General features: G+C 47.7%; 1 long non-coding RNA gene across 1 annotated transcript; it reads right to left on the bottom strand.

Annotated features, from left to right (window-relative positions):
• Window positions 1-6,169: 6,169 nt before the first annotated feature.
• LOC122456854 lies at window positions 6,170-21,635 on the bottom strand. Its single transcript, XR_006275961.1, has 3 exons — window positions 21,624-21,635; window positions 10,453-10,456; window positions 6,170-6,301 (listed from the first exon to the last, which is right to left on the bottom strand). It is a non-coding gene; the product is annotated as an uncharacterized LOC122456854 (long non-coding RNA).
• Between the last annotated feature and the right edge of the window lie 785 nt (window positions 21,636-22,420).

The raw sequence follows: 22,420 nt of genomic DNA, 5'->3' as shown, positions 1-22,420 counted from the left end.
TGGGAGCTGTACGGCCCAGCCCAGAGCACCCCCAGCCAAGGGGGACCCTGTTCTGATTATGGTTGCCAACCTTCCCGGTTTCACCTGGAGTCTCCCAGAATCGGGATCTATCTCCTGGAGGTTACTGAAGCCAAACTGGGAGATTTTAGGTGCTAAAAGTCCAGTGGCATAGCGGAGCTAAGGCAGGCTCCCTACCTGCCCTGGCTTTGCGCCACTCCTGGAAGCAGCCAGCATGTTCCTGTGGCCCCTGGGTGGGGAGCCAGGGGGTCTCCGCATGCTGCCTCCACCCCAAGTGGAATCCGAATCCACAATTCCCATTGGCTGGGAACTGCAGCCAATGAGTAACATTACACCCCATATTCTTCATAGAAATATTGTTGTGATATGAATATGGCATAGCTAAGATATATTTTATGCAAGATTGGGTCATGTAAGGGATCATTGGAAAGGTTATGATTTGCTGAATGTGATTATATCATTTCTGTATCTGAAATTAGGAATATTGACTATATAATAATTATATGTGTGTGTGTATTTGGGGGAACACGCACCAGACGGTAGGCAATCAGCCGCAATGGGTCATTAGAAAGAACAATAAGACTTAGAAGATACTAATCTCCCGCCTTCCTGAGAAGCTCCTGGGGTTTGCTGCTTTGACGCTGCAGGGTCAGGTGATCGTGTCACCTAGTACTAGACCCCCATTTTGGGCTTTCAGTGTTTTTCCATTAAAACGGGGTGGGAGGGTCAGACTGGGAAACAAAAAATTCCCACGTTATGTAAATTCTATGTAAGGCTGGGCAGTAAGTCAATCAGGACTCTTTTCCATTGCCTCCCCTTCCAAGAAGGAAGACTCCAGGTGAAACTGGGAAGGTTGGCAACCCTAAACAGAACAGGGCCCCCCTTGGCTGGGGGCATTCTGGGCTGGGCCCATCTCTGGCCGTACAGCTCCCAGGTCCCTGTACTTCAGGGGTTGGGGGGACCGAGCACGGGCTCCTGTGCCAGGACTCCAGCCTTCCTGTCCAAGAAGAAAGATTGTTAAAAACCTCTGAAGGGAAAGGCAGGGGCTGAGTCCAGGCTGAGACAGGGGTCCAGTCTGTAAAGAGAAATAACTGGAACTCTGAGCTACAGAAACTCTGCAACCTGCCTAAAACAACATTTATTGTGAGAAATTACATTTTGTAACCTCTTTCTTGAATGTATTAAGCTTAGCTTGCGTGTTTTGTTTTATTTGCTCAGTAATCTGCTTTGTTCTGTTTGCTATCCCTTATTATCACTTAAATTTACCTTTTGTAGTTAAGCAAGAAATAAGTTTATTTCAAAACCCAGTTTGTACATATCTCTCTCCACACTGAGGGAGAAGGCAATTTTTATGAGCTTGTGCTCTGCAGATCTCTCTATATAGCACCAGACATTATTATTTTGGGTTTACACTCCAAAGATGTGCATGTCAGTGTTAGCGGGCTTATTCCTTCACCCTCTTACTTCCCTGGTCCTTCTCGCATGAACAGAGAGCAACAATACCCAAAGTCTGAAGGTGCAAACAATTCGATGTTTATTGGGGTGAACTCTCAGCAAGCATGATTCCAGTTTCCTTCCTCAGTGTCCCCCTTCCCAGCTCTGACACCACAAAGCCTTGCCTGTGTCCCTGTCCCCATTCTCTGTTCCCATCTCCCCCCATTAACAAAATGATTCCAATTTTCTCACCCCCATTCCCTGTTCCCACCCACCCCATTACTTCCTGATTGACTGCAGACTATATAGTAAAACTTGACTTCTGCTTAGCTATACCTTAACCAATCATTTTACTGAAATTTAACTAACCAATCCTAACATGATTATGTAACCAATTATATCCCACCACCTTAATTAGTGATGTTAATTAAAAACACCCAGAAAAATTAATTATACAGCAGACAGGAACAATCACAGAACCAGACAGAGATTATACAGACAAACAGTAGGGAAATGGGGACTTCAGTGATAGAACGAAGAAATGAGGATTTCACATCCCAGCTATTGATAAGTGAGTTCTTGCCAGACAGGATGCTACCAAACTAGGTTTCCTTTTTCATCTTCTAGACGCTTCCCTTTCTCTGGAGGCGATGGGCATTATCAGGACAGGATTGTATCCTAACAGCCCCATAGCACCTTATTTCAATGTGCCTAGGTTGGAATGTGAGGAGGTGACCGGTCGCTTCCCAGCTTATGGCTGCCTCTGCTGCTTAGCCAAAGCCTTAGCCTAAGCACAGGGCCTCAGACTGTCACAGGAAGAACAGGCCCTTACACCGGCAGACAGTGATTTTTGATTCTTTTATCCCTCTAGAACTAGCCAAGTGATAAGAATGCACCTAAATTCTTAGAGTATAGGCCTTTTCAGACAGGCCTGAATATCCATATCCTAACAGTGGGTGCTGAGTAAATCTCCGAGCTGAATCTTCCCACACAGAGCTGATCTCAGTCTGCGTCTGCAGCTGCATGTGGCCTTACCTGTGTGCGTGCTGGAGAAGGCTTGAGAGCCTAGCACAGCAAGAACAGGGTGAGACCCCAGCACATCAGGTGGGGCCCAGGAGGGGGTCCAACCCATCACAATGGGAGCTACGGGTGCTGTGGCTGCAGGCAAGGGCAGTGGAGCCAGGGAGCCTGCCTTAGCCCTGCTGTACCGCCACCCAGGAGCCACCCGAGGTAAGCACTGCCTGGCTATAGCCCACACCCCTCCTGCAGCCCTGAGCCCCCTCCTGCACCCCAACCCCTGCCCCAGCCTGATGAAAGTGACTGAGGGAGGGGGGATGGAATGAGAAGGGGCGGAGCAAGGCAAGGGTGTTTGGGTTTGTGTGATAAACAGTTGGCAACCCCAGTTCTGATGGCTCAGGGCGGGCTGTGCAAGAGGCAGATGCCAGCTTTGGCTAACTGCTCAGGGGGCAGCAGGTTGGGGGCTGATCCCCCCATAGCCCATTCCCTATGGGTATAAGCCAGGCCCCAGCACCCTGTGGCAGGGGCAGGTGCATAAGCCCAGTGCACCCCTGTGGCCCAGCCCCCGTGTCTCCCTGCCAGACCCCCGGCTCCAGCACAAGCAGCTCCAGCACAAGCAGCTCCAGGCTCCTCAGCACATGCTGGGGAGTAGGCAAGCCTGGGGGCCTCCTCCCCATCCAAAGAGTTCACACGTTGCCTTGTTCTCTCCTCCTCTCAGCACTTGGGCCTGGGACACTCCCTCCCCTTCATAGCCCTGCCCGCTAGAGCCTTGGCCCAGCACATCCCTGCAAGGCCAGGGCCCCGTAGCCAGCGGCTTCTCTAGCTCTGGCTCATGGCTGCGGGGCTGTTTCACTGGTGTGTAGATGTTCGGGCTTGGGCTTGGGGGGAGACCCAGTGTCAGGCTACTGCCACAATGCAGAGTTGGGTCCAGGGAACTCGAAGGGCCCAGTACCATGTGGCTGTGGCACCAGGGCCGGCCAAGCTCCGGCTCCCCTGAGAAGGGAGCAGGACTGTGTAGGGCTGACAGGTGGAAGGAGGTTAACAGGGGCTGGGGAGGAGCCACAGGTAGGTGGAGGGGCTGGACAGACCCAGCTCCATCCCCCAGCCAGGGCACTGTGTTTGGGGAGACCCATAGTGGCCAGGGCTGGTCCAAGCCCCCAGTGTTCCTGCCTCCTCCAGCAACGCAGGCCCACAAGAGCCAGCCAAGACATCCATCTCTTTCCAAGGTAACGGATGGAGCAAGGGAGACAGCCACATGGAGCAGCCTGGCAGGGAGCGCACAGCTGGCTGCTCAGCCTGCTTCCATAGCCCACCCCCCAGTCCTGAACCTCTCTGCCACTGCTGGCCTGCCATGGCTTCCCCTCCTCCCACACACCGACAGCCAGGGAGTCACCCGGTGCGCACGCAGTTATTGCCCAGCTCCTGCCTCCTGCCCCCGGCTCTAAGGGGCTGACGTAGGCCATTTGTACAGCTCTCCGTGCTGGATGGAGCCAGGCTCCTGCAAACGGGGGAGTGGGACCAATGGTACCAATCACTGACACGAACAGCTGCTTCCACATCTCTCTGCGATGGGGCAGGTGGAAGACTCCCGTCAGAGCTGTCGGGGTTGAAGGTCAGGCCCTGAGGAGCTCGCACTAAGTTTGCAGAGCTGAACGAGACACTCCTCTTCTTCCCTGGACCCTGCATGTTCTCACCTGCCAGCAGTTCCTGCCGTACCTGCTGGTAACAATAACTCCTGCCACTCAATGGCACTTTTCATCCAGAGATTTCAAGGTACCGCACAGGGATGGGTTGGTACCATCCTCCTCATTGTACAGGTGGGGAAACTGAAGTGCAGAGAGGGGACAGGCCTCTCCCCAGCTCTCACAGGGCTTCTGATGCCAAACACAGAACAGAAATCAGACCTTCCGCCTCCCTCCCTGCTGCTGTGTCCATTGTGGGTGGGGGGGATATAGTTGCCATCCAGGACTTCCTAAACACCACATCACTGTTTGTGTCCTGGCCTCGGGTGTGAACTCACCACCCGGCCCCACCTCACGTCTGGCCTCAGACGGCTGCAGGGGAGCATGCAGGATGGCATTTGTCCAGGCACCCTGCCACGAACTCTGTGGTACAGTCACTGATGGTGCTGTAGAATCAGAGCCTACTTCCACACAGACAATTTCTTTCCCAGTCTGGGGGGCTTTGGCTGGGACCCTTTGTTTGTCCTTCTGCAGGCACAGGTACTGTCCAGCCACGGCTCCACAGCTCCATGCACAGCCATGAATGAAAAAAGAACACAGCCAACACAAGTAAGTACAGCGTCATTCAAATCAGCCAAGACTCCCATTTCCATGGAAGGGGGCTCCAAAATCTTTAGGGGGGCCAGAAGTCATCAGTATGAGTTGGTGGACAGAGAACCAGACTGGGGCTCCAGAGATCTCATCGGTCTTCCTAGCCCCAGGCAAATCCCCTCCCCTTGCTAAGGATCGTTCCCCGCCTGTAACGTGGGATAATGAAAGTGACCTGTCCTTGTAGGATGCTCGGAGATGGAGGGATGCAGAGAAGCTCCATGCAAAGCAGAGCTCTCATTACGGCCTCTGCGGTACATCAGGAAAAGACAAAACACCTCGAGCCCTCCCACCCGGCCTGTCCTCTGCTCCTGTCGTGCGCACTCCCCTGGAAGCGTTAGCATTTGCCAAGAATAGAACAGCTGTGGTTTGCCAACACAGTGCCAGCCCCTAACTCCCCACTGCCCTTCCAGGCACTGCCTAGGAAAAACAGAGTCCATTGTCTGCACCCAGGGGCGAGCTCTGGCCCGGATGTTAGGCACAGCACCCTGCCTGTGCTCTTGTATCTCTCAGAGCACACAGGAGATGTCACTTAGTGATAGCTGCCTGTTAGCAGAAGATATAGATGAGCAGCCAGGAGCTAGGGCCTCGCTGATCTGTCAGAAGCTACAGCTAGGACTTTGACAGTGCTGCTGTGTGGTCAGAACCAGGAGGCTCAGAGAGAGAGAGTAGGGGTGAGAGATGTGAAGGGTCTGAACAACATCCAGCCTCACAGAGGAGTGGTCATTTATAGCTTTGAGCAAAGGTTCAGCGGGATCTTATTCCATCTCAAGCAGTTCTCTACCCTACTGGGCAACAGCTGCTGGAGTGTGAGACCTTCCACCCTCCCCTCCACCCCCAAAACTCTCACATTCTGACAGAGGTCAAACCACTCATCTATGGTCCAGTTTGAGTTACATGGAAATCAATGTCCTGTGGTGAACAGTTCATGAGGCTGGAGGAGAAATCCCTTTTAATAACCAGCAGGCTCCCTCTGGTGGCTTAGGGAAATTTCACATTGCAGCAGATTTGTGAGCAGAGCCCTCTAATCATCTCTAGGCTCCATTTCTGCACCAGGCATAATCAATGTAGGACAAATCTGCAGAGCCAGGGAGAGCCACCATGATAAAATGCTTTTCTGGCCTTTAATGCACTGCTCCTGCCATGTGGAATAGCCTTCCTTGCATCTCCACAGAACGAACCAGAGGCTCTTGCTGTCCCCGTGGGACTAGCCTTATGACAGAATGGTTTGTTTTTCACACAGTGGTTCCATAACGTACACCATGCTGCCTGCTCTTCAAAATTTCAGTCAATAAACTGTGGATCGCAGCTTCTATAAGCAGACTATAAGACAAAGTCAGTGTGACAGACTATATTCGTATGTTCATCACTTTTACAAAACTATGATAAATTTGTACGAAGTATGCCTTGTGAGATATCATTTGAAAACTCATAATTCACTGATCATTATTGTCCAGGTAAAATATGTGTGACAACACTGTTTGTAAAGTTATAAGATTCTACTCTATGACGTTATTAAGGCATATTCCAAATCTAGGAAAGTATCCCAAACCAGTTCCTCAAAGACAAAAGGCAAACAGACACCTCAGCCAGGTGTCACAAAATCAACTGGACAATCACCTGGCTAAGTGGCCATTCTTTGGCAGGAAGAGGGGTGTGGATGAGAAATTTACATCTTGGCAAACAGACTTGCTGTTGCCTAACCCCAGCTGGAGATGATTCTCAAAGAAGAGAAATGCTATAAGCAGGGAGAACAGAGGTCACAAATCACCTCTCTCCCCATATCTCTACTCACGGCATTGATAATGTTTGAAAGACAAAAACAGCATAACTGACCTGGGGGAGGGGTCCTGGCTGAAAGACCTAGCCAGACTGCTGTAAGCATGGTGAGAAATCATTGCTTTGAATTCACTTACCTTGTTAAGTTATGTATTAATTTGCATTTTACCTTTTATTTCACTGTAATCAAGTCTGACTTTTATGTCTCATTACTTGTAATCACTTAAAATCTATCTTTCTGTAGTTAATACATTTGTTTTATTCTTTTATCTAGTGTGTCTATTCTCTGTGTGTTTGGAAAACTTCATTTGGGATAACAGGGTTTGTGCATATCATTTTATATTAATGAAACGATGGACTTTCTATGAGCTTGTGCTGCACAGAAGGAAAGAGCTGGGCAATACAAGATGCACATTTCTAGGGACAGGTCTGGGACCGGGAGTTTGCTGGTATCATTCTGCAATACAATTCAGGAGGAGCTGGCTAAAAGCACTCCTATCATTCAGCTGGGATTGATTTTGCATGTTAGAAGCTGTCTGAGAACAGGCCAGGAACGGTTGTTCTCACAGCCAGGCAGTGCAAAAGGCCCCCCAGGTTGGAGGACACAGCTGTTCTCCCATGCAGACTGTACCCTGAGGAACCTCAGCCAGGTTTCATTGTAACCCCTGGGCGTGATCAGTTGTGAATGGCCAGGCTCCCATACAGCACCAAGCACTCTGCATCTAAGTAAAAGTAGTGTCGTGATGCCACCATTCCCAGGTTAGCCAAGACCCCAGAAGCCCCAACTTGGAGCTAGAGCCGGGGGAAGTTTGTCAGACGAAGAGTTTATTCAGTAAAAATGCAGTTTTGGTCAACCTGAAATTATTCCCTAATAGGACACAAGTAGTTTTGGCCCTTCACGAACAGGGGGGAGATGGAGCAGGGGCTGCTGCCCCTTTTATAATGTCAGCCCAGGGGTCAAGGCTCTCATGCGGCATGTGGGAGACCCACTCTCGCTACCCTGCTCTACAACAGATGCAAAAGGGACTTTTTTAATTCACAAAAAATTCCCACAACAATTTTTTTTTCAAAACTGCTGCCAGACTGAAAAATCAATGAGTGCCCAGTTCTGCTTGGCTCTTGGCAGCTCCCCTCCCTAGAACCCAGCCAGCACCAGTAGCCTAAGCTTTAAACAACCAAACAGGGAGTGAAGCACCTGAAATTAACCCAGTATTAGCCCCTCCAGTCACCTCTCCCGCCCCAAGAGATCTCCCACTTGAAAGATGAATCATTGTTTGAAATGGCAGCCAAGAGCATTTGATCTTTCCTATCATTTGGCATCAGTCTGGATTAGTGGTTCTTGGTCCGTGGGCCTCTTGGGACCCAATCAGCACAAAGCTGCAGCCCACGTGACATCCTCAGGGCCATGCAGATAGTATATATATATATTGTGTAGAGAAGGCCCACATAACACAGAGAGCTGCATCTGCAGCCCATGATGGTAAACAGGTTGAGAACCACTGGTCTGGACCATGCAGTGATGGAGTTGCTATGACTGTTTAAAGACATTAGCAGTTCAGCTGTAAGATGGAGTCTTTGCTCAAGAGCCTCCATGGAGGTTGGTTGAAATGGATACATTAAATATAGATTAAGTATTTATTGTGTCACATATTCAGGGCCCTTCATTTTCAGTTTTTATCTTATTTAACTTTTCCCAGGAATTTATCAGTGTTTATTACCACAGCAACAAAAACAGGTGAAAATCAGGGCAAAAAACTATTCATAATTTTTCTGGGTAAATATCAGGGTTTATTTTGGTGGACGGAAAGACGGGGGGAAAGTATTCAGGAGCTTAATGCTTTGAATTCTGTTCTTCAATGTGGTTTGCTGAAGAACTAAAACAGAACTCAAAACAATGCCATCTCTGAGTTTAAGAAAACAATATCTCTAATCTCCAAATAAAACTTCTCATTAGAATGAACAGTTTACTGTTGTAAACTTAGAACTATTAGCCTATAAATAGTTACAATTAATAATTGGGTCACACCATTTGCAGCGCATACACTCAACTTCATCCTTTTATCCTGTTTTTGTTTTTTTAAAAAACTTTTGAAAACTTCCTTGGGTTCTGAAACATATTCTGATACAGATTTTAGTTTTCTTCCCATCTTAGTGTGTCAAATCTTTAAACCATTATCTATTAACAGCTTGAAATGTGTATGTAGTCGGTGTGAGATTCATCAGTACGTTCAGATATGCACACACTTCAGAGCTTGCATGTGTGCCTGTTTTTTTAGAGTGTGTATCTTCTAGACTAATGCAGATACATAACCTTACAGCTTTGCATATCCACAGACTAATGTATTATTGTAATACATAGAATACATTGCATGAGATCTATTTTCCTAATAAAACAAGTTATTTTTTTATATATTTGAATGATACAAAAGTAGGGTGAAAAATCTGAAAAAAATGAATAATACTTTTTGTAAAACCTGGGAATTTTTAGATAAAATTAGTTTAAACTGAAAACGAAGGGGCTTACACATACTACTTCTTCAGATGCATGGACTTTTTTTTTTTTTTTTTAACCCATGAAAGCTTATGCCCAAATAAATCTGTTAGTCTTTAAGGTGTCACCGGACTCCTCCTTGTTTTTGTGGATACAGACTAACAAAGCTACCCCTCTGATACTTACACATACTAGAGCTTCCATAGCTTGCAACTCATCTGGAGATGCTCAAGGGATTATTTTTGAGGCAAGTCAAGTTAAAAATAGTCAAACTACTGGCCGAGGCTTCCTTGAGTAACAGACAACCTGGCACCAGATCAGAAAAAGTCACTTCTGCAATGCTGCTGCCAGCTGACAAAGGCTTGGCTACCGCAGAATTTCTCATGATCCCAGCGAGTGGTCAGTTTCCAGCTCACTCAGCACTCTGGCATCACAGTAAGAGAAGGTTACTCGCCTTGTGCAGTAACTGAGGCTCTTTGAGATGTGTTCCCCTGTGGGTGCTACACTTTAGGTGTCTGCGTGGTACGGTAGCAGTGTCTGCGCGGGTCACGAATGGGCACTCGGCATCTTGCAGTGCCGTTGGTGCCGCTTCTAGTATGCGCACAACCCGAGCCCACCAGTTCCTTCTGTACCACAGAGTCCCCACTGTGAACTCTGAAGTAGAGGGGAGGAGGGTGGGTAGATGAGCTCCCACAGGGACACACATCTTGAAGAACCTCAGTTACTGCACAAGGTCAGTAACCTCTTCTTCTTCAAGTGGTGGTGCTCCACTTTCGGTGACTGTAGAGCAGTGCCCCTCAGAAGGCAGGAGGGACTTTGGATTCGTTTGAGTCATTGAGGTGAGTCCAGTTAGGCCCACTATGGTGTTGGCCCTGGAGTCAAGAGTGATTGCATAGTGCTCAGTGAGTGTGTGGACAGAGGCCCAAGTGGCCACCTTACAAATCTCTAGTATTGGAACATTATGTAGGAACACTATCAAGGTTGAAACAGATTGAGTAGAATGCGCTCTGATGTGTGTAGGAGGGTTTGTATTTGAAATGCAATAGCAATTCTGAATGCATGTGGAGATCCATTTAGACAATTTCTGAGTAGATATTGGTGTCTCCTTTCGAACGCTCGGCAGTAGAGACAAAAAGTCTAGGGGATTTCCAGAAAGGTTTGGTCCTTTCAAGGTAAAACACTAGAACACACCTAACGTTCAATGTGTGCAGGACTGTCTTTGAGTACTTTGAGGCTTAGGATAGAATGTAGAAAGATGTATTGGTCGGTTCATGTGAAAGGCTGATACTTTCGGTAGGAATTTTGGGTGTGGATGTAGCGTGACCTTGTCCTTAAGAAATATTGTGTAGGGAGGATCAGCCAGGAGTGCCCCATCTCACTCACCTGTCTAGCAGAAGTAATAGCAACCAAAAAGGCCACTTTCATGGATAAATGTAGCAGGGAGCTGGTGGCTAACAGTTTGAATGGTGGTCTGGTGAGGCATTTCAACACCAGATTGAGGTCCCAGGCAGGGGTAGGTTGGCGAACTTCTGGGTAGATGTTCTGGAGACCCGTGAGGAAGTGTTTAGTGATTGGGTGTGCAAAGATTGAGGTCCCATTGATTTCATGATGAAAGGCAGTAATGTCCACCAGCTGGACTTTGATTGAGCTCATTGCTAAACCCAAACGTTTCAACTCCAGCAGGTATTCCAGCACTAATGGTGGTGGTGCTGTAGGGGCCGTCAAGTGTTTTTCTTGACACCAGGAGGAGAACCTTTTCCATTTTTGGAGGTAAGTGTTATGCATGGTCACCTTTCTGTTGTTTAGCAACACATGTTTAACTTGTTCTGAGCAGGCTAGTTCATCATAATGGAACCATGTAGGAGCCACGCTTGTAGGTGGAGTACCTCCAGATTTGGGTGAAGTGTGAGACCATTGTGCTGCGACAGCAGGTCCAGACAATGGAGAGCTTGAGAGACGCATGTCACCATGCGCATCAGGTAAGGGTACCATGCTTTTCTGGGCCATGTCAGGACTCTGAGGATAACTTTGGCCCTGTCTGTTCGTATCTTGTGTATCACATGTAGTATCAGTGGAATCAGTGGGAATGCATACATGAGCTGAGCATCCCATTTGATGAGAAAGGCATCCCCCAGTGATCGGGGTCCCATTGCTGCTCTCAAGCGGAACATTGCACATTTGCAGTTTGTTGGTGATATGAACAAGTCAATGAGGGGAGTGCTCCACCAGTGTAAAATGGATCTCAAAACTCCCCATTCATCTCCTATTCGTGGTCTCAGGAGAAGAACCACTGAGCATGTCCACCATTGCATTCCAACAGCGGGGCATATAGGAGGCCAAAATGTATACGGTGTGTTGTATTCACTGTGACACTTTGTACCTTGGGGGAGCGCTCTGTAAACCCCATATTCCTCATTTATATAAAACTGTGATCTTGCATATAAAGCAGGCCATGTGAGGCATCAGGGAAAAGGTTATGATCTGCTGAAAGTCATTTCTCTATCCACATATGTACATCATTAATGGATATGAAGTTGTGAGAATTGTGTTGTATGGTGGTCACTAAAACATGCTGTAAATTGGGGAATCAGCCAGATATTAGCTCCTCAGAGACAACAGCAAGGAAAGTAACCAATGCCCGGGCAGGGTGTCAAACAACCATCAACAACCATTGTTCAGGAAGGGAGCTACAATGCAATGACTCACCTGCATGAGGCCACACCAGGGGAATTGGTCAACCTTGCCTGGAGATTCAGCAATGCCTCCCAGACATGCCTGGACTTGTGTTCTCCAAGCACATGGACTGAGGGTATAAAACAGAACACAATGGTCACATGCTTGGCCTTTCTCCTGCCCGCACCTATGCTGCGAGCAACAAGGACACCGAGAAACAGGCCTGGGCAGAACAGTCAGTTCCCCAGGGCAGAACAGTCAACGGGCCCCCTAGAAAGGGATAGCTAAGTTTTGATTCATGCACGGCCGGCTGGAGCTGGACCAAGTGCGGCTGCTGGTGAATGCATGCACAAGCTGCTGACACGATCCGCCTGACATTTGGGTGGTGCTGCACCTGTGCTGGCTGGTGCCCAGTGAGGTGCCGCTGTGTGCGCTGCTGGGCACACTTCTGGCATGGCCAAGGATTCCTCATGCCCACCCAGCTGCCTTCATTGACGCCGGTACCACCTCGTATAGGTGCCGACTCCGTGGGTGCTCTGGGGCAGGAGCATCCATGGGAAAGAACAGTGGGTGCAGAGCACCCACCGGCAGCTCCCCCATCAGAACCTCTCCCTCCCTCTAGTGCCTCCTGCCCACTGGCGGGCCCTGCCTATCAGCGCCTCCCCCTCCCTCCCAGCGCCTACCACCTGCCATGGATCAGCTGTTTTGTGGCATCTGGAGGCACTGGGGGAGGGGGGAGCGAGATCACAGTGTGCTCGGGGGAGGGGGCGGAACTGGGTGGGGAAGGGGTGGGAAGAAGCGGGGAAGTGGTGGGGCAGGGCCTTGGGGGAAGGGGTGGAGTGGGGGTGGGGCTTGGGCAGAGCCGGGAGGAGCATCCCCCGGCAGATTAGAAACTCAGTGCCTACCCCACGCGTGCCTAGGAACCCTGCAACCCGCTTGGGTGATTTAAAGATCCTGGGGTTCTGGCCGCTACCGCCACTACCACTCAATCACTTAAAATCTCTTTTGTAGTCAATAAATTTGTTTAACTGTTTATCTTTACCTGTGAGTTTGCCTGAAGTGTTTGGTAATCTGCTCAGGTTTGCAAAGGCTGGTGTAAATCCACTTTCCATTGATGAAGCAGTGAACCAATTAATAAATATGCACTGCTCATCTTGAGCAGTGCAAGATGGTATATTCCCGAGATACAGTGCTGGGAGATTAACCAGCCCTATTGGTAGCGCATATGTAGTCTTGCGTGTTGCACCATGAACGTTGTGGCTGCCAGGTGTCCTAGCAGTTGTGGGACAGTACGAGCCGGTATTTGAGGGCTGACTCATACCTCTGAGATAAGATTTGTCAGAGTTGTGAATCTGGTTGAGATGTGCCCCAATGAAGACCAGTTGTGGTACTGGGATTAGAGTGATAGTGGTTTGGACTGTGTCCATTGTTTCTCGTTGAGTTGGTCCTTTGAGAAGGCAATCGTCCAGGTAAGGGAAGATCATCATTCCCTGTTTGCATAAAATATTCTGCAACTTCCGCTAGGATTATGGAGAAAACTCTTGGAGCAGTAGATAGGCCGAATGGTAGTACTCTGTACTGAAAGCGTTTGTGTTCTACTGTGAATCACAGGTGTTTTCTGTGAGCGGGATGAATGGTGATATGAAAATAAGCATCTTGGAGGTCAAGGGCTGAAAACCAGTCCCCCTGTTTCAGCACTGGAAGTATTGTGCCCAGTGTGACCATTTTGAACTTTTGGGAGTGTAAACTTGTTGAGCTTCCTGAGGTCCAAGATAGGTCTCCATCCCACATTCTTCTTCTGGGTCAAGAAATAATGGGAGTAAAATCTCTTCCTCCTTTATTGTGAAGGCACTTGTTCCAAGGCACCTAGTTGTAGAAGATAATTAATTTCTTTTCGTAATAGGTGCTCGTGAGAAGGGTCCCTGAAGAGGGATGGGTAGGTGGGTGGGTTAGGTGGTTGGGAGGTGAAGGGATGGTATATCCCAAACGGATTATTTCTAAAACCCATTGGTCCAATGTTATTAAGGCCCAGATGTGATAGAAGGAACGAAGGTGATGACCAAAACATGGGAATGGATTGGGCATAGGTGCTGCTTGGTGAGGGAGGCAATTTATGTTGCCTCTATATAAATCCAGGATTTGCCCACACCTTGAATACTGCATGCAGATGTGGTCAACCAGTCTCAAAAAAGAAATATTGCAATTGGAAAAGGTTCAGAAAAGGACAACAAAAATGATTAGGAGGATGGAACAGTTCCCATATGAGGGGAGAGTAATAAAATTGGGACTTTTCAGCTTGGAAAAGAGAAGACTAAGGGGGATATGATAGAGGTCTATAAAATCATGACTAGTGTGGAGAAAGTAAATAAGGAAATGCTATTTACTCCTTCTCTTAACACAAGAACTAGGGGGTCACGAAATGAAATTAATAGGCAGCAGGTTTAAAATAAACAACAGGAAGTATTTTTCACACAATGCATGGTCAACCTGTGGAACTCTTTGCCGGAGGATGTTGTGAAGGCCAAGAGACAATAACAGGGTTCAAAAATGAACTAGATGGAGGATAGGTCCATCAATGATTATTATCCAGGATGGTCAGGGATGGCGTCCCTAGCCTCTGTTTGCCAGAAGCTGGGAATGAGCAACACGGAATGGACCACTTGATAACCTGTTCTTTCACTCTGGGACTCTTGGCAATGGCCACTGTCGGAAGACAGGATACTGGGCTAGATGGACCTATGGCTGTTCTTATGAGATCATTCAGACCCTCAACCAAATCTTCAAAAATTGTGGTTTAGGAAGAGCCGATTGGGAAGTTGGCGCTTGGGATTGGGGTGCTCTCAGACGCTGTGAGTGTTGCTGTTGATTATTGTAAGGCCATTGTTGCTGTTGATTGTTGGAGGGGTCTCTGATAAGGTTGGTATCTTCTTCTCTTTGTAGGTGGGGGTATAAATCCCCAGAGTGTGCAGAGTGGCCCGAGAGTCCTTCATTGAGCACCTCATCAGTTTTATTCGAGAACAACTTTTCTCCATCCAAAGGTAAGTCTTCTACCTTTGTTTGTAGTTCTCTAGGGATGTCCAAGGCCTGCAACCAGGATGCCTGGTGCATCCCTATGGCTGTGGTTCTGGTTGCTGTGTCTGCAATGTCTAGGGACACTTGGAGGGCTGTTCGGGCTATGAGAGTTGACCCTCATTTACAATGGGCTGAAATTGTGATTTGTTTCTCCTTGGGGAGCGCTGTTGTGAACAAGCTAAGTTTCCCATAGTTATCGTAATCTTATTTTGCCAACAAGGCGGAATAGTTGGCAACTCTGAATTGTAATGTGCCTGAAGAATAAACTTTGCACCTGAACAGGTCGAACCTCTTGTGTTCTTTATCCTGTGGTGTCAATCTATACTGGGTTTGCTTGCCACATTGGTTAGTGGCATTGACTACCAATGAGTTGGGAGGCGGATGGGCAAAGAGGAAGTCTGCCCCTTTTGCTGGGACATAATACTTTCTAACTGCCCTTTTGTGCATTGGCGGAATTGAGGCCAGTGTCTGCCAGATTGTTTCCGCTGGCTCCAAGAGGACATCATTGATGGGAAGAGTGATGTTGGAGGTACATGATAATTGTAATATTTGTACCTGTGTGTGCTGGTTCATCTGCGCTTCCTTCAGTGGGATATCCTGGCTTTGGGCAACCTGTTTAAACAGTTCCTGGAACTGTTTGAAATCGTCCGCCAAAGTAGGCGGTGGTGGCATAATCATCTCATCTGGGGAGGAGGAAGAATTTTGTGCAGGAGATGTGCAGCCTTCTATGTCATCCCCAACTTCCTGAGCCTTGGGTGGCCTGGAGTGTGGACCCCAGTAAGTTGCCCAGGGTTCCCAGTGTGCCCATTGTATGGGGAAGGCCATTGGAGGGTACATCCATGGGGATCCACACCATGATTGAGCTGTCTGGTGGTATCTTGGCCACATATGGCTCCAAGGTGGTCAGTGTGCTTTCAGTGAGGGATGGTGCAGTGAGAAGGTGCTTTGTTACTGCATCTCATCACTGTCTTTGCTAGAAAAATGTGCCACATCATGAGAGCTGTTGGGATCTCCTCCACAGACTGTATACTCCTTGGTACTGTATACTCCTCAGTACTGAGTATCAGGAGTGTGGTCCCAACGATATCATCAAGTCTTTTGGGTGCAGCAGAGACTATGTCGGTGCTGATGCCTGGACTGGCGCCGACTGATGCTATGAATGTTTGGTCGGTGCGGTCTTGGTTTTCTCCACTGGTGCTGACTGCGCTGTCGGTGTCGGGGGCAGAGGCATGATTCCGGAAGATACACATGGTGCCAGGTCCCTTATGGGTGAACTCAGTGCCGTGGAGGAGGCATGTGTTTGTCTATGCCTCAACTCAGTCTCCTTTACTCAGGCCTCGGCGATGCTGGAGGTCCCTGGAGCATCGCAGGTGCTCACCTGAGCATATGTCAGCATCGGGGGCAGTGACCTGGCAGGAGACTGCTGATGTTTTTGCAGTGATCTCTGAGGAGAACTCTGAGCCCTCTTTGGTCTTTTAGAAGGTACGTTTCCACTTTCAGTTGGCGGAGTGCCTGGAGAGGCAGTCTGCTTGTCCAAGCTGGGTTGTAGGGATTTTTCCATTACAATCATTTTTAGCCTGAGAACCTGGTCACATCAGGCTCTGGCTTTCAAATTGCTACAATGGACACATTTTGGGAGAATACGCACCTCACCCGGACAGTGTCCGTCTGAAACAGGCATAGCTTTGCAGCAGAAGCAGCAGCGTTTGAAGCCGAGGGAGCCAGGCATCTTAACAGCTAACTGCCCCCCACAGTGAGGTAGCTAAAGAAATAAATCAATTTTTTCCCCAATAAAGCTTTCTAACTAATGAGCTATTTAAAATATTTTTCTAATGGTTTTAGGGAAGAGTGCCAATGCCGCCTCAGAACTCGGTCTTCAGTCGAGGATGGTTGAGAAGGGACTGGAGGGGTCGGGTCATGTGTGCACTAGAAGTGGGACCAATTGCACTGCAAGACACCCAATGTGCACGCGTGACCCATGGAGATACTGCTACCGTAAATCTCCGATTGACAGCACCGGGATGCATTGACACCTAAAGTGGAGCATCCACGGTGCAGCACTCGAAAAAACTTTGGGTGGCAAGAGGAAGGAGCCCATTGTAACAGGCTGGGATCCCTGGTAGCTTTGGTGGGAGGTGTGTCCATTAGAAAGAGCATCCAACAAAGCGTTATTTTTTCAGAGGGGCTGCATGGATCTACCTTCTGTTACCTCAGATCCTTCCTGCGAATCCCTTCTGCCATGAACCCTTTCTACACGAGTGTTCACATTGATCTCTCCACACCCTCCTGTGCTTGACTTGTTGTCCTGCCTGTGTTGAGTTCTTCAGCAAGACCTCATCATGTTATCTACAGTGCCAGGTCCATTTAAGGTGCTACCCCCATTACTAGTGCAGTTGCTTGGTAACTAGCATTGCATAATGATAACTAAGCACTACTCATGGGTTCTGGCACAATCCTCTAGTCTCTCATCCTACCACCAGGGAGAGCTAAGGACATGTAGCATTACAACTCTCCTCTACCAGGGAACAAGAGGAAAAAAGGAACCATGGCCCAGTCCGGCACTTCTCTGCCGCCAGAAAAGATGGCAAAGAGCATTGAAATGGGAGAAGGAAGTGCCAGGCTGGATGGCAGCACCACTCCTTCAGGGGGAGGAGGGCAGGATGGGAGAAGAGAATTACTAGGGGGTTGTGATAAATAAAGGGGGGGGGGATAGCTCCCTTTGATGGACACCCAGCCAGCCAGTTAGCTGTAAAATGCCTCTTCGTAGCTGTTCTTTACTTGCTTTACCTGTAAAGGGTTAAAAAGTCCCTCAGGTAAAGAAAAAAGAGTGGGCACCTGACCAAAAGAGCCAATGGGAAGGCTGTAACTTTTTAAAATTGGGAAAAAAAGTTTCCTTTGTCTGTTCTCTGGGCTGGAGGGACAGAGCAGCCATGCTATAAGCAGCTTAAGCCAGGTATGATCATAAATCATCAGATCATACCTAGAACTACTTATCTGAACCCCAAATGTGTAAGTAGATCAGAATGTGTAGCTAGACACAATTAGGGTTATTTCTTTTATTTCTTATTGACTTGTGGACTTCTCTGTGCTAACCCCAGATGCTTTTGTTTGCTTGTAACCTTTAAGCTGAACCCCCAACAAAGCTAATTTGGGTGTTTGATTTTTGGAATTGCTCCTTTAAAATCTAGCAAAAGCCTAAGTTCCAGATGTTTTTTCCTTTTTTGTTTTTAATAAAATTTACCTTTTTAAAGAACAGGATTGGATCATTGGTGTCCTAAGAGGTTTGTGTGTGTTTGATTAGCTGGTAGCCACAGCTAATTTCCTTTCTTTCTCAGCTTTTCCCCACGGGGGCCGGGGGTGAAAGGGCTTGAGAGTACCCCACAGGGAAGAATTCCAACATGCTCCTTCCTGGGTGGGTTTTTTTCATTTGAGCGGTGGCAGCGTTTACCAAGCCAAGGTAAAAGAAAAGCTGTAACCTTGGGAGTTTAATACAAGCCTGGAGTGGCAAGTATTAATTTTTAAAATCCTTGCAGGCTCCACTTCTGCACTCGGAGTGACAGAGTTGGAATTCACCCTTGACAGAGGGGCTTGCCTCTCTCACTGTATCCCACCTATCAGCAGATGGAGGAAGCAGCTTTACCATGCTGGGGAGCCCTGGGAGGGAAGGAGGCATTCTTGGATGAGAAGAGATCTAGAACTTTATGAGCAGGTGTGGAGAACACTATGATTGTTGCCTTCTGCTCCTCAGGAATAGAAACCAGGTTCCCCCCTCCCAGGAATCTCAGCACAGAGACACTTGTCTTGCTTGGGACTCTGGTACTTGCTTCACACACAAGCAAGGAAGCAGAGTGATGTACCCTCTTGCAACAGCAGATGATTACCAAACTTTCCTGAGAAGATACATAGAACTTCAGCACCCTTAGCGCCCAGAGGCCATGACCCCAACTCATGGAGAAACAGGGTTTGGGACAGGATGGCAGATATGGAATTGGGTGTTCATCTTCCGGATGACTGCTGATGAAGATGGAATGTCATCTCAGGGAAGCGTGGAAGACAGAGACTGAGTCGGGGCCTGGGAGATAAGTGAGCCCAATTCTTACATCTGTCTGGGCAGATGTCACTGCAGTTAAAATTGTCACCTTAAACAAAGACATTTTGAGGGCTCAAAGGGAGTGTAGGAGCGTGAGAGTATGGACAGAAATAGAGACTGTTCTATACAACTGATAAAAGGATTTGGCCCGTGGTCAGCCTGACTTAGTTATGATGCTCTCCCTGGGACTGTGGAACGATGCAGTGATGGCCGTGTATGTGGAAAGACCCTCTGAAATCAGCAGAGATTAAGGTTTTAATCTCCTCTCAACAGAGTTAAATGCAAAAATCTTGTCAGCATGATCACATCAAGTCAGAAGTCAGGCACTGAAATTAAGGTTTCCATGGTAACCTTGGCTTCCTCCAGGCTGGACATATGGAGTATTCTGATTTAGTATTTATGCTGAGAAATTTACGCCTTAACCTACCCAGAGCCAGAATCTGCACTCTGACTGCACTATTCCAGTTTGGTTTTGATGTGACGTGCACAGAGGTAAGTGGGCAAAATTGGGTCCTGCATGTACAGTGCAGGCAAGAGTTCAAACTTCTCTGAGAACACTTTGTGTTTCATAGCTTTGAGTTTTACAATCGTAACCATCATTACAACGACCTGGGGAGCCCAGGCTCTCTAGGGGAGAGATTCAGTTCAGGTGGAGGAGGATACAAAGTACAGGAAAGCTGGGTTTATCTTGGTAAACGGAAAATTAAAGCAAGTCACGAAAAATGTTTTCCTGGCACCCTCCCCTTCCCCTTTTACCTTAAACTCTTAAGGGTTGCATCTACTCACATAGCTTTAACCATGACCCCTGTGCTGAAGACTCATTGATCTACCTCTCCACTTCTGACCTATCTCCCTACATGTACTCCTGAATCTTGGCCTGTCTCTCTGATATACCACATTGGTTATTTGCCATCAACTTCAACTAACGTGATCCAAACTGAGCTCCATGTCTAACCTCTTCAGAGCAGAGACTATCTTAGTGTGTGTGTTTGTAAGGCCAGCAGCACAATGGGCCCTCAATCCCGACTGGGGCTTTTGGGGGGCTAGTGTAATACAAACAACAAACATCACTTGAATGGAGACCTCATGAAAACAACGCAAAGATGAAACCTTATGCAAGTTCAAGAAAATTAGCATCCCAGGTATACAGTCCAACCTTCAACTGCTAATAGGATTCCATGTCTGACCTTGCTTTTAGAGTGCACATTTGCTCTCTTATTTTATCTATCACCATTCATTCCAGAGTGCTTTACAAGTTCCACAGGGATCACTTCCTCTCCTATGGAAAAAAGAGAAAAGCGAGGGGGGATTTGATAGCAGCCTTTAATACCTGAAGAGGGGTTCCAAAGAGGATGGAGCTAGGCTGTTCTCAGTGGTTGCAGATGACAAAACAAGGAGCAATGGTCTCAAGTTGCAGCAGGGTAGATCTAGGTTGGATATTAGGAAACATTATTTCACTTGGAGGATGGTGAAGCACTGGAATTGGTTACCTAGGGAGGTGGTGAAATCTTCATCCTTAGGGGTTGTTAAGTCCTGGCTTGACAAAGCCCTGGCTGGGATGATTTAGTTGGGGTTTGTCCTGTTTGAGCAGGGGGTTGGACTAGATGACCTCCTGAGGTCTCTTCCAACCCTAATCTTCTATGATTCTACAAAATGCAGCAATCTTCTCGGAAGAAGCTCAGGTAGCCAAAAGAACAAATGGTTCTAGTGAATCTTGACCCATTTTTTGATTAGGAAGTTATAGTAGGTAGGAACAAATCACCTCAGCTCTTGCTAAGGTAGGACTTTACTCCCAGATGCCCCAATATCTATTCTGTACTATTTGATGGTATGCCTAATGCAGTAATGCAAATTACTCAGTGGAGACCAAGGTTTGATCTTAAGGTAGTGTGTCCACGTTGTTTCTGAATGGTGACATGGAGGTGGGGGAAGCGCTGAGTGAGGTTTTATGATGTGCAAGTCCATCAGCAGCAAGTGACAGGTGGCTAATACCTCCAGAATGCCAAATGTTCTGCTTGGAAAATTTGCCTTTTAAAATGACACACTACAAAAATATAGTGCTACCATATAGCTTAACAGCAATTTATAAGAGACATAATCCACATGCATCCTGGGGTGGCTTTGTCTCCAAGAAATTGCTGCTTCTACCAGCCATGAGTTGGCTGATTGTGTTTACCAGCCATCCAAAAATCAAGTGAATTGGCACCTCCTGAAATACAAAAACAAAGCTAGAGTCAATGTACTTCTGCGGAAGCTTCCGCACTAAACACAAATGGCTACTCCATGCTTCGTTTAATCCAAAAGCTGCTGAGTGGAGGTGCTAGCTAAAAAACTGCAGAAACGAATTTTCAAAGAGAAAGCCAAATCCACAGATTAACCACTTCTGACAGGCATAATCCTTTACGGTCAGCACTGCTAGCTGGGGCATTCCTAGGTGCATACTCAAAGAACTGGGGGAAGAGGAATTTAATTCAGTCACAGGCTAGTGAGTGTCTTCTGGATCAACATGGGCCACTGCACCTTGTTAGAGTGGAACAATCCCGTCAGCAATACAGCTTCTCGGTGGGGGTTCCCCAGCTGGCCTCCCAACACAAGTGCCTGGCACACTAGACTTCAGAGGGGAAGGGCTATGTTCATGCCACTCCTGAGGCTGCATTTGCCGTAGCACCATGAATGTTTAGGTGGTGCTCAGCATTGATTCTCATCTTCCCCGTGAGACAGAATGAGCAACCCCACCCTATAGGGGGAGAACTGAGATTCTGATTAATGCAGCAGAGACAAGAACTGAACCCCAGTGCAGTTAGTTAACCCCAAGGCCAGCTTTCCTCAAAGCTGCTTCAAAGGTGTGTGTGCGCGCGCACGCATATTAGGGAGTGTGTGTGTGTAATTGCGGGGGAGTCTCTATAGCCCCTTTTCTCTTTAGAGGAATGTTTAGGAAAGCAATGACTACCATGATTGTTATTTGTTCCAGCCCTTCTAGTGCAGACTGTGTTTTGGGCTGAGAAATCCTGGCCCTCAGGAACATACAAGGGACCATGTCAGTCAAATTTGGGCTAATGACTGGGTTTGGGAAAAATCTCTAGAATCCCCCCCCACCCAAAAAAAAATGGACAGAGGACAGTAGAATATTTTGATGAGTTTTACGGAGATGCTGCAGCCTTGTGCTAGCTGCAAAGTGAAACCATCGAGGAAGTGACTATAAACAGGAACGAAACCAATGCCTCTATTGTTATTGGCCCAGGTGACACAAATGCAATACTTGAACAAACCACAGAAGGGGAGAAAATTCAGATTTTTTAAAGTTTTAAATTTGAACAATCTTCTCTTGGTGTTTACTAAACATACAAGGAATTTTTTTTAAGCTATGGTTTGTCCCTGACAGGGTCCCTTTATGGAAACCGCTACTAAGTCATCAGGAAGGGTTGAGAGCACTGGCCTCTTGTGAAACTGTCCAGGAAGGTCATGAAGTCTCCTGAGTTCAAGCAAGTGTTGCAATGGTTAAGCTGTGTACATAAG

This window comes from Dermochelys coriacea, chromosome 16, assembly GCF_009764565.3.
Source record: "Dermochelys coriacea isolate rDerCor1 chromosome 16, rDerCor1.pri.v4, whole genome shotgun sequence".
Taxonomy (NCBI): domain Eukaryota; kingdom Metazoa; phylum Chordata; order Testudines; family Dermochelyidae; genus Dermochelys; species Dermochelys coriacea.
The sequence above is the reverse complement of the archived record's forward strand: the minus strand, read 5'-3'. Positions and strand labels throughout refer to the sequence as shown.